Raw genomic sequence first — 12,564 nt, 5'->3', positions numbered from 1 at the left:
ATAAGTAGAGATATAACTAGCAATTCTAATAGAGGAAGGCTTTGAACTCAAGCCTTTCTTAAGCTACAGTACATACTTTTTCACTACATCCTGGATGACCAATATTTAGCAGCTCCCCAGACACTGTGTATATGGGGATAGAGTGGTTGTGAAAGTCGGTGCAGATGTGTAAAACTAAACTGCACATTCCCACCAGGTCTCTTACGATAAGTTAACAGTAGTAGCTGGGAAAAACCAGGGCCCCGAGATGTGGCTTGGGTTCAATTAGACAGACACAGATGAGGCTGAGAATTTGAACCCTCATATCTGCCTGAACACAGCTTTCTGAGGGAGCAGCCCCTCCTACCATCCTCCCTTTCCAACCACTCATTCCTGCCGAAGAGAACCAGTCCTGTCTCACGGTGAAAACCAAAAAACAATGCGAAATGAAACAAAAACCTTTAAATCATGTTACCTGGTGCAGATACTTCACGAGGAGATGCTGACGCTCTTCAGTGTCCACTCCCAACGTTCCTCGTTGACTCCATTCCCCAAATGAGAATCAGATTCAAGCGTGGCACAGACAGGGGCCTCCACCAGGAGGGAACTGCTTCCACGCCAAGACAGTTGTCAACTTGCAGGAAATTCTCTTCACTAATGCACTAAGGAGTCCATGGCTGAGGGGATCGCCAGAATTCATGAAGAGGGCTACGGTGGTGGCTCTCCATTAGCTCAGGAAGACAGTGAGTCTGCTGCCATGGAACTAGGCTCCCTGCGGAAATGACGGAGCCCAGCGTGGTGAGGTCAGGTGCTGGCAGGTAACCTTTAGCTATATAGTGGGCGCAATTACCATAATCAGCCACAGAGGTCTACAGCAGTGGCTAATTAATCCCAGGGCTCTGTAAATGAAACAGCTGGGCAACCTCTTAATGCGCTGTTTGACTTATAAGCAGAACATTCCAGGCCTGCTGAGCAAAATTAAGACTTGAAATACTGTAGTGAGGTTCACGGCCTCTCGTTAGGTTCTAAAATGTAAACTATCTCATAGACCCAGAATGATTGGCAGGGAGGCCAGCCCTCTTTGAGAAAAAACCCTTGAAAAGGGCCTCAACCCTGTACTGTGAATCTTCCTCCAAGTCCTCTCTGAAGGCTATAATCCCTTAACAACGTGACTGAGAAAAAGCAAATAGCCAGGCCTTACATGATTATTAGATGCTGGCTCTGAGTGGAAGCATGTGGTCCTCTGGTCAGTTAGGGGTAATGGAGATCAGGTGAGAGATGCAATCTTGGCAAAGCCAATTTTACACTAAATCCATTGGGATTGTTTCTCCTGTTATTTCCCTAGGCCTGAGATATTTTGGAGTAAATATATATACTTAGTAACTGACAGAGTCCTCACATTGGTCCTCTGAGCTATGGAATGAGGGCTATTATTGTAGAAATGTTCCATGTAATTTCCTCTAGTGGTGTTCTCCCTCAAGATACTAAATCAAAAGATACCAAACCAAAAGCAATACCGCATTCCTGGTGGTTACTGCAAACATTATTGTCGCCAACCAAGGACTTAAGAGATAATGGAGTGGATGTCTTTATTTTCTACCCATTTAACTTTCCGGTTTGACTACTGCAAAAGTTAGAGGGATCTTGGAGAATGACTGTGGATTATAACAACCTTTATAACCATCAGAAAATATGACAGTTTGTATCTGCTGTTCTGGACATGGTGTCTTCACTGGAGCAAGTGAATGGATGCCCTAGACCCTGGTATGCTATCACCCTTCACCCTAAAAAACGCTGTTTTTAATGGCCACCTAATTAACATAATCAGAAACAGATTGTCTTCACGCATCACAAACAGTAGCACTATTTACCATTTTTTACCATCTTTTTTTCTTTTTCAGTTCTATGACAATTCTTTTGCTCTCTGTCATAATCTAGCACAGACGAATCTTCTTTCTTTATCTGGTTGCTTGTGGCATGCTGATGCATTGCATTACGCTAATTGAAACAGGTAAGAAGAAAGTAACAAGCACCATAATTTTGATACGTGCTGGCCTGCAAAATCCATGAAGTTTCTTCGGGTTTCTTAGGTGGGGAATATCTAGGGATACTCTCTTAAAGTAAAAGATAAGTTGCTGCACTTTTCAATACCCTTCCCCCCCACAAAATAGGCATAATGGTTGATTAACTTCTTTAGATTTTGAAGCAAATAACATAAAATAACTGGGCATGTTGTTTCAATATGTTTACCAAGTGGTCTTTAAGGCTATAGTATTGAGTGGGGCCCAAAGCAAGAGAAGGCTACACAGCAGGTCTAGGCTGCAGTGCACGCTTCCCTGACATATGGTCCTTAGGACCCGGCAGGCACAGTGGTCCTGCAAGGGGCTGTGGTACATGGAGATACTTTGTGAGGTCTCTAGCAAGTGGAAACATGAGAATAGCAGCAGAGACCTCTTGGATTTTAGATTAAATCCATGCCCTATACTGCCAAATAGCTATACTCGACTTGAAAATTAGCTCCTGGCATACTCTTAGGTCCTGGTAAACTCTTAATGACTAACCACGGGACACCAAGTGATTTTGTGACTCAAGCCGCCCGAAATGGAAAAAAAAAAAAAAGACAAGAACAGATGTTAAGGGGTACAATGTTGAGGGGTTGATTGAAAATTGTGTTGATTTTTCTGTTTGTTCTTCTGGTTCATTTCTTTACTTTTCTACACCCTGTTCTGTTCTCTGAGAGGCTGAAAGTATTCCCTGGACTCTCTTGCCCTGTAGCTTCTTGTTGTGTTTGGCCAACGGGATGCAATAAAATGGCAATGGGAAAGATTGATTATTTGTTCATTCCCTGCACTTCCTCTCTGCTGAGCTGCTGTTTAGCAGCAGCTGTGTCCCTCTGTCTATGGCCACAGCTCCTTTTCCTATGGCCACAGCTCTAACTTCCTGGAGCAGCCTGAGGATATGTTGGCTTCCCTCTGTCACTAGTTCTTGGGATCTTCAACATTCTCTTTTGTTGCTCTTAACCTTTTCGACACCTTTATAAATAGTTCCTTTATTTAACTGTGGGCTATTACTCCTTTGAGCATGCAGTCACTTTTCCCCCAGAATAAATGACAGAACAAAAAGAGGATCCTGGGGAAATATCACACCATATTCTACCACATACTTAGGGATTTTTCTAGTAAGAGACAAATAAAATCTATCTTTTTAAAAGACACTGTTATTTTGGGGCTTTATATTATAGGCAGCCAAGCATAATCTTCAATGAGGTAACTCCTCACTTTGATAACTCCTTGTTCTACTTGTCTGGAAAGTGCTGCTTTACTGACCACATCCCAGTATCCACTGTATTCCCCTGGATGCCACTCCTTCCTCTGAATGTTAATAGACTTAGTGCCTTTACCACTTACTTTTGGCTGAGAATGTCTAAATGTATCATTATCTACCATTGTCATACCATCCACTGTCCCTTAACTAAAATGTTGCAAACATGCCCTGAACTCAGAAGTTAATCAATGTATGTTATTGATAAGAATGACGCTTTCCCCATTTATTTCGGAAGGGTCAAATTTCACATCCTTCTAAGTGCAGAAGACTGATAGTTTAAGTATTTTCTTTCTGGGTGCTTGCCCTAAGTCTGTCTTATGAAAAGTTGTGTTTTTCCTTTTCCCTGAATCTGCCTGTAAAGTAATGTAGAAGAATATGATTGGGGGAGGGGTGCTTTAGTAAAGAGAGAAGAAGGAATACAGCAGGAACCCAGGCCCTGTTTCATCTTGTTCCATGATCGTGAGCTGGGACAGCCTTTGGAGTCAATAACTCCCCAAAGACCTCTCTGCAGGGTGTGGTCCTGTCAACATCTGCTCACTTGACCCCTGTAAAAACTCCTCTTCCTCATCCACACCTGTTCCTCCACAAGCTACAGAGAGGACTGTCAGCCTCTCACTGAGGGTTGATTTTTGTCTGTGTGTCTGGCATGTAACTCATGAGACTAGAGGCACTAGGAGGGCAAAGGTTTTTCCTGTCTAGGGTATTTCTGTATCCTTAGAAGCTAGCACATGCCTAGCTCATAGCAGAAAGTCAAAGAAGTAACTTCAAACAAAGTAGTAAACACATCTTCAAGATAGCACTGGAAATCTAGTACGGTACCCCATGAAATCTTCCTTCCTACTATTTTCATCACCTTCAAACATGCTGTACCTAATGGCGAGATTTTACTCCTCTGTAATTCCATAGTAATTTGTATATGCTTCTCTTATAGAATTTTTTCATGTTACCTCACAATTCTATATGTCTTTTCCACTAGCCTATGTAGTTGTCGAGCACAGCAGCTTTTACAGCTGAGTGTTTTAAACCTTGGGCTCTGAAACTCAGATCTGCTACTTCATGGTTTTATCATCTTACTTAAGTTACTTAACATCTCTAAGATTCAGTTTCCTTATTTGTAAACTGTATATAATTCATTCATTCATATATTTATTATGCGCCAGGTGCTAATGAAAGTATTGGACAGAGTTAAGAGGGGAGAAAAAAAAAAAAGAAAGGAAAGGGAAGAGGAGGAAAGGAAAGGAGGAAAGTTCTTGCCCTCATGGAGAGTACATTCTAGCTATGAATGTATTCATATCTATCCATATCTATACCTACAGAACAAACAAACAATAGAAGTTCATACATTTATAGCCACTTTAAAGAAAATAAAGCAAGGTAAGGAAATAGAGCTTGACAGAGCTGGCAAAAAGTCCTGATGTTTATTGGAGAAGCTGATTTGAGGATTGTAGAAGACCCTCAGAATTTTAGGGCTGCTCACACATATTCTGTTTCTTCTTGATGTATGATAGGACTACAGTTTCTACCATCTTTGGAGTTAGGCATGGCCTAGTGACTTGCCTTGAAAGTTAAAAGTTGACTTGCTTTGACAGCAGGGAGTTGCATGCAGAAACTTTCAGAGGAGCCAATTAAGATTCGCCATACCTCCTCTCCCCTGCTGGAAGTACCGCGGATACATTTATGGAGAAGGGGCCTCCTTCAGCTTAGGCCTTCATGTTGACTCATGCTGGACATCAGAGGTGACTTGGGGATTGTTTTACAAGAGCATAACCTGTCCTATTCTTACTGATGCAAGCTTTATCATAATGTCTGACACCCAGAAAGTATTTGGTAAATTCTTACTATCATCATTATTAATTTTATTATAGCAACATTTGTATTGCCACTATAGAAACAGAATAGGGAATCAATATCTTTCTCTTAAATGAGTTTCAGGCATTAAAGTGCAAGTCCTTACATTTTTACTGGGAGCTTGCCTGTCTTATAAATAAAAAACCCAACTAATACAGACTGTGACTTCTCAAATTCCAAACTGTCTTCGCTAGATCTATGATATATTTCAGGTTTGTCTTCTTGCTTATCTAGACACAAGAAACATAGTCAAACTCTTTTTAAAAACAAAAAACAAAACATTATTACATGGTTCATGATAGCAGAGGCTCTGAAGATAGATACCTGGGCTCTCATACTAGTGTTTTGTTTTCTTTTTAATAAAAAGGTATTTATTGGTTTAAATAAATAAATAAAGTGCAAGTCTTTTGGTCCTACCTTCACAACTAGGAAAAGTAATGTCAAAGTATTTCAAATGACCTGTCAGAGGTGGCAGAGTGTCAGCACTTAGACCCAAAGAGGTCCCCTCAGTGGGGAAGATTAAACTTCGTGTTTTTAATGTTTATCTATTGATTAGAAATATAAAACTAGATATACACACTTTAGAAGTCATAGACATAATACATTTAATTATGAATTCAAGAAACCTTTAAAAAATCAAGTATATAAATAAAAAACGTTAATTCAAGGGAAATACTATTAGGAATAGTAAAATTTGTCTCAAAATGTCAATAGAAACTAACAATGTTATTTATTTTTAGGCATAAAAATTAAATTTTCAAAGAAATAACTAAGTAGCTTCACTGGACAGAAATGTCCTTTTGAACTGAAATGTAGCTCATTTTTGCTTAAACCTTTGCAACGGGACCACAGGAAAAAACTAAAGCATAACTTTCTGTGGTGGCAGAAATTGCTAACAACACCAGAGTAAATCTGCTGGCGGTGAAACACGGAAGGACACATCTGGAGAGGGGCGGGAAATGCAAAACACATCAGAGGCAATTTTTCAGTGGATAAAATTAAATCAAAGGAGAAAGCAAATTTACTGGAACATAAATATAAATGATAAAATGGGAACTACATTTTCTAAAATAAGACTGTGTCTCTTAAATAAGTATTTCAGTGGTATCTACAAAATCAACGCCATGATTTAAAATTCTACAAATGAAGTTCTAAATATCCTATTCCTGATGCATACAAAAAACTACTGACGTGAGCGTATTGTTTCTTTTTTAGAACTCACCATCTACCACAAAAATAACTGCAGCAAAAGAATTAAATTGAATGTGTATTATATGTTAGTAAGGAATACAGTATAATCACAATGGTTGCTTTAATAGCTTGGCTAGAAACAATAAGCTTGATTTGAAAATACTCAGGTAATGCTTTTTCTAAGTCATTGAAATAACCAATGCACTTCTCCTGCTCTGGGGCCTGAACAAGAAGAAATTATTCAATAGCCTAGGACACAGAGTTATACTGTGCTTTTAATTTTCCTGTTGTTTGAAAATACATGTTAACCTAGATAGAACAGATTTGTAAAATGTGTTCTGGTAAGAATGAGAAATTTTCTTTTACAAATCTGTTTTGCTTCATTTTGAGTTTTTTTTTCAATTCCAAGCTCACAGTACTGATTATATGACTATGAAAAGAAGCCTTACCCAATCAGCCAAGTTTTCAGCAAGCTGTCCCTAGGAACCTCATGGGTCAATTTTTGTAGGTATTAAAAACACACACACACACACAAATCCATACACAAACTAAATCAATAAAAAAAATCTAATTCTTAAATTCTATCAATAAAAACATTTTAATTGATATATACCCATTTCAGTTGATAAGCAGCTTTTAGATGCAAGAAGTTGAATATAATAATCTTTTAATCTTTTCAAGTAATAAAACATAAAGAAAAATGATTATTTTCCAAGGGGAAGATACACATATATATTTTATATAAGGTCATATGTATATATGTATATATACATATATATATATACACACACACACACGTGTGTGTGTATATGTGTGTGTGTAAGGGGGAGCTTAAATTCTTTGATTTGGGTACCATATTGGAAACAATATGAACAAAGATTGGATTAATTTAAACAGAAACAAATCATGTTTTCTTTTGTTCTAAAGTGAAAATACCGATCCTCTCCTTTTCCTGAGTTCACTGAGGTTGCCTCAAGTGACTCGACACTACTGAGCTAGCAGGAGCAGTCAAACTTCCCTGAATTTTTTAAATGTGTTAAAATAAAAGACTCTTCCACTAACAACTTCACTAGAATTATCAAATCTTCACCACTGAAGTTTAGTCATTAGGCAGATGGATGGGTTTTTACTCCTCTTATCATTTTTAATTGTCATGGAATTACATTTATCCTCCCTAAACCAGTACAATGTATGCTGTTCTAGGTTCAGTTGAAAGGGATGCACCCTAGAAGAGACAAATTATTCCACTATCACCAAAACATTTATTAAATGTCCATATTTTTAGAAGGCAGTATTGAGTGTTACAAACAGGAATTAATTAAGCTCAATTCCTGCCTCATTGGAGGTTAGAGTGTGAGCTGTACAGACAGCAATGACGCAGGCATTTTAAGGTCATGCATTAAACAAAGAGAAAGAGATAAGTAAGTTTTTACCATGAACATTTGCACTCTGGAACAAAGTGTATCAGTGAACTGGGTGAAAAAGGAGAAACTCAGGAGATGCATGTCTCAGTGATTCACGACCACACCACCAATCACGTAGGAAAGACCCCGGCTGAAATCCCAGGACTTGACTGAATGCTGTTCAAATGAAAGCATGATAAGAAGGGGTGGGCACAGTGGAATTTTTCCTAAATCTTCTATATCTCATCTGAGAAATTACTAAAAAGAAGGGATTGCTAGCTTGCATCTGCTTTACATGTTTTTAAAATGCTTTATATACTGTGGGGAAGAGGGTCAAATAGGAAATAAACTACTTACTGGCAAACACAGCAGAGAACCACACTAGAGCAATATATACTTTTCATCCTGGTAGAGTTTTAAGCACATGCTTAGAGAATTACTCCCATTTTATATATCAGAAATCCCTAATACACCGACATATCACTACCTCTCCTTTACTCCACAACTCTAAATGGTTAACAGATCTTATTAATTCTGCCATATCTCTACCTCTCAAACTCATCCTTCTTCACCATTTTCAGGACAACCAAATTAGCATGGATTGTTAATCCTTTCTTTCTGGATAATTGGAATAACCTCCTAGCCATTCTTCTTTCTAGTCTGTTTACCAATCCTTTCCATAACAGGTCCACACTACTGACTTGAAATTAATTTTTTTTCAGAAATATACATTGTATTATACATTTTCCATTTTAAAAATTCAAAAGCTTTCCCACCCCAGTGTTCACAAACTAGTGGTTACCAATGGGGAGAGGGAAGAGAGGAGGGGCAAGATAAGGGTATATGATTAAGAGGTACAAACTACTATGTATAAAATAGATAAGCAACAAGGATACACTGTACAGCACAGGGAATAATAGCCATTATCTTGTGAAAACGTTAATGGAGTATAATCTGTAAAAATACTGAATCACTATGCCATACACCTGAAAGTAATATAATATTGTAAATCAACCACACTTCAATAATAAATAAATAAATAAATAAATAAAATCCAAGAGTTTCCATCAGTTAGGCAATAAAATCTTGACTCCTCAGACTAACACATGAATGACCCTGATACACCAGGTTTTTTTTCAGCCACCTCTGGCTCACTATCTTCCCATTCCCCCATCTCAGCCACAGGTTTGATGAGTTCATTATGATTTTTCTTGCTTATCTGTAGGGGTACATATTGTTTCCTCTGTTCAGAATACTGTTTTCTTTCGTCTCCACTTGAAGAACCCTTACTTTACCTCCAATATCAAGTCCAAATGTTATCTCTTCTGTGTAGCTTTCCGCTATGTTCAAAGGAAGCTGAGAACTCCCTACTCTTTTACCCATGACATTTTATGGGTATGATCCTTCCACTTAAAAGGCAGACACAGGGTGTTGTTCATATATCCTCACTTGCCAGCACTACCAGTGAAGTAATAATACCATCTTCTCATTACCTGTTGCTTTTGATTTTCATAGTTCTTTCAAGCACATTGTTTCATTTTATACTTTCAATAAGTTTGTAAAGTATTACACAGCAGATATCTTTCCCATATAGCATAAGGAAATTGAGTGTTAAAGTCCATAAATAACTGAGTTTTTGTTTTGTTTTAAATATTTGCTTTGTTTTATTTTACTTATCCTTTAATGTCTATCTAGTATATCACCGTCTTTATTATTCTTTTATAGTTGATTTACATATAGTTGAAGTATAGTTGATTTACAATGTTGTGTTAACTTTGGCTGTACAGCAAAGTGAATCAGTTATACATTCAGTTATACATTCAGTTATACATTCTGTTTTTTATATTCTTTTCCATTATGGTTTATAATAGGATATTGAGTATAGGTCTCTGTGCTATACAGTAGGACCTTGTCGTTTATAGTCTTTATTATTAACATTACATTTAATCCCATATATATGTGTGTGTATTTCCCCGCTGCTGTGGGATAGAAAGAAACATTACCCCTTTGTATATACATGATTTTCTTTGAACATTCATTAAGGATCAGTATATTACAAACCAAAAAATCCCTTAGCTTTCATTTCTTTCATTTTGATTCTACCTCATCATGACATAAACTATGGCTTGACTAATGATCTAACCAAGGTATTATAAAACATTTTAGATAGGTGCTTTAGGATAATGATTTATGAAATAATCATTGAGGTCAACTACTATGAATGGAGCATTCCAAAAGTCTTAGTACAAAAGTCCTAATAGATCATATCCTTTGTACACCTTAGGGGAGGTAACCATAAATTTATTTTGATAATGTCTATGTCAGTCAGTATGTTTTATTTCTCTTCTATGCAAAAGACTGAGAATTAATATAAGTGAAAACCTGTGAGTAATACAGCCAAATACAGAAGAAACTAGTCAATGTCGTCCTTACATTTCTGTGTTGAAAATAAACCAGATTTTGTTTTCATCCTGCATGGGAGGGAGAAGGGAAGAATAATATTAACCAAATATACCAACTCAATTTTCTTTCCAGAAACCGTGAGAGTATACACAGGGAAAATAATGAGAGGAAGAACATTCAGGCACTTGTAGGACTCTAAAAGGAAAAGCAAATGACAAGATAATAGGTTTTATGAGATAATACTATATTTTCCTATATACAACAAGGTCATTCACGCAGCTTGCAGTGGGCCACATTGCTTTCGTTGTTTCCATAGTGGCTGCCACAGTTTTGTCCTGGTTCATTCACATTCCAATGCCCAATCCCTATTTGTGTGTGCAGATGCCTGGGATCTGTTAGTGACCTTCTTCTGACTAACTGTGTGTGAACAAATATATCTTCTTATCTGAACATTTAGAGCAAAGTTTGGTAAATAGTGCAAGACTCAGGAGGGAAGACAAATCAAAACTAAAATCATAATTTCAACGCCTTGAACTCTTGCTATATATTTTGTCATTCTTGGGCCTTACTCAGATGGTTAATGAGACCCAAACTATTTTAAATGCATGTCTCTAAAATCTAAGTGGGATGCAGCCACATTTGAGTAAAGAGCTATTAAAATGATGATATCATTATATTGTATCTAAGGATAAAAGATACTGTAAATATTTAGTCTTTCACAGTCACAAACCACTTAAATGGATGAATATAGTCTATTCATTGGTTTATGGTTCTAATAGCCTCCAGGAAATGTCAAATTCACATGTTGTCCCAGAACACAAGATTTAGCTTTTGGATTTTTAACTTAACTAAAAGATGTGTAAAAGCACACAGTGATCTAGCTCCCTATTGGCTCCACACCTGTGTAGGATTATATGCAAACAATATTTGAGCTAGCATTGGTCTCACATCGGTTCATAGGCTCACTAGCTTGAATGTAATTAATTTTTTTTAAGAGACAAAAAAAGTGAAGGAAGACAATTTGGAGAAGCACTGTTTTCAGCAATAATCTTACATAAGAGGTAAGGCTCAAAGTTGCCAAAATGGAATCCGGAAATAGAGATCCATAGCCTTATGTCTAAAATAAATCATAATTGTTCTGAAAGTGATTAATGCTGGGTGACAGCCAATGTTCCTTTGATAAAATAGTGCTGACTCTGATTCTACAATTGAGTAGGCAGGAAATGGCTCACCTTTTGGTAATGAATTAACTCTTTCTTAGAGGGCTATAGTAATTCTAAACTATAAGCCACAAAAATGTCTAGGATGCCAGGAAATTAAACAATGTCCAGGGGTAGCAGACAATTGCTCTTTTTCTATCACTGTCTCATGCTGCTCTTGCTTTTACTCTTTTCTTATCTGCAGATTTTGGTGGACAACGTACCTATTGCTCAAGGAGTTTCTTAAGAATTGACTCTGCTGATTTGGCTGCATCAAAGAGGAAGTTATTAAACAATGGCAGTACTCCTTGGTGGCTTTTCAGCTTGCAAAGGTTGCGCACACACACACACACACAAACACCATATATATATGTCTTATGGAAGGAAACACATTTACTGAGCATCTGTTACATGCCACACACAACCTATGTGTTTGTTTAATCTGATAATAAATAAATGTAAGGCAGATTTTCCCCCAAATTACCCTTTAATATAAGAGTTTTGCCTTACATTCAGGTCTTACAATGTTTCCTGTACTATGGATGTTTTCTCAATTATTAATTTATTAAATTTTTAAATTTTTACTATTTTTTTCTTCTGGTTTTATTGAGATATAATCGACATACAGCACTGTATAAGTTTAAGGTCTACCTCTGTAGACCTTAAATTTAAGGTAGACCTTAAATTTGCACGGGCAGAGCAAATTCCCATTCCCAATACATAGGTCTTAGTAGTATTTTTTTTGATCTGTCTCCTCAGGCAAGGGAAACAAAAGCAAAAATAAACAAATGAAACTACATCAAACTAAAAGGCTTTTTAGTGAAAGAAACAAAACAAAAATTCCACCTACTAAATGGGAGAATATACTTGCAAACAATATATCAGATAAAGGGTTAATATCAAAAATACACCAAATAACTCATATAATTCAACATAAAAAAACAACCTGATTAAAAAATAAGCAGAGAATCTGAATAGACATTTTTCTAAGTTAGACATATTCATGGCCAACAGGGACACAAAATGATGTTCAACATCACTAATCATCAGAGAAATGCAAATCAAACCACAGTGAGATATCCCCTCACACCTGTCAGAATGGCTATTATTAAAAAGACAACAAACAGCAAGTGCCGGTGAGGATGAGGGTGTGGAGAAAAGGGAACCCTTCTGCACTTTTAGTGGGGATGTAAATTGGTGCAGCCACTATGGAAAAC

At 37.1% G+C, this 12,564-nt stretch overlaps 1 pseudogene; it reads left to right on the top strand.

Moving 5' to 3' along the window:
- The first annotated feature begins 759 nt into the window (after positions 1 to 759).
- LOC118905012 overlaps positions 760 to 12,564 on the top strand; it is a 28,362-nt pseudogene continuing 16,557 nt past the window's right edge.

This window comes from Balaenoptera musculus, chromosome 12, assembly GCF_009873245.2.
Source record: "Balaenoptera musculus isolate JJ_BM4_2016_0621 chromosome 12, mBalMus1.pri.v3, whole genome shotgun sequence".
Taxonomy (NCBI): Eukaryota; Metazoa; Chordata; class Mammalia; order Artiodactyla; family Balaenopteridae; genus Balaenoptera; species Balaenoptera musculus.
This window is presented reverse-complemented; position numbering and strand designations above follow the sequence as displayed.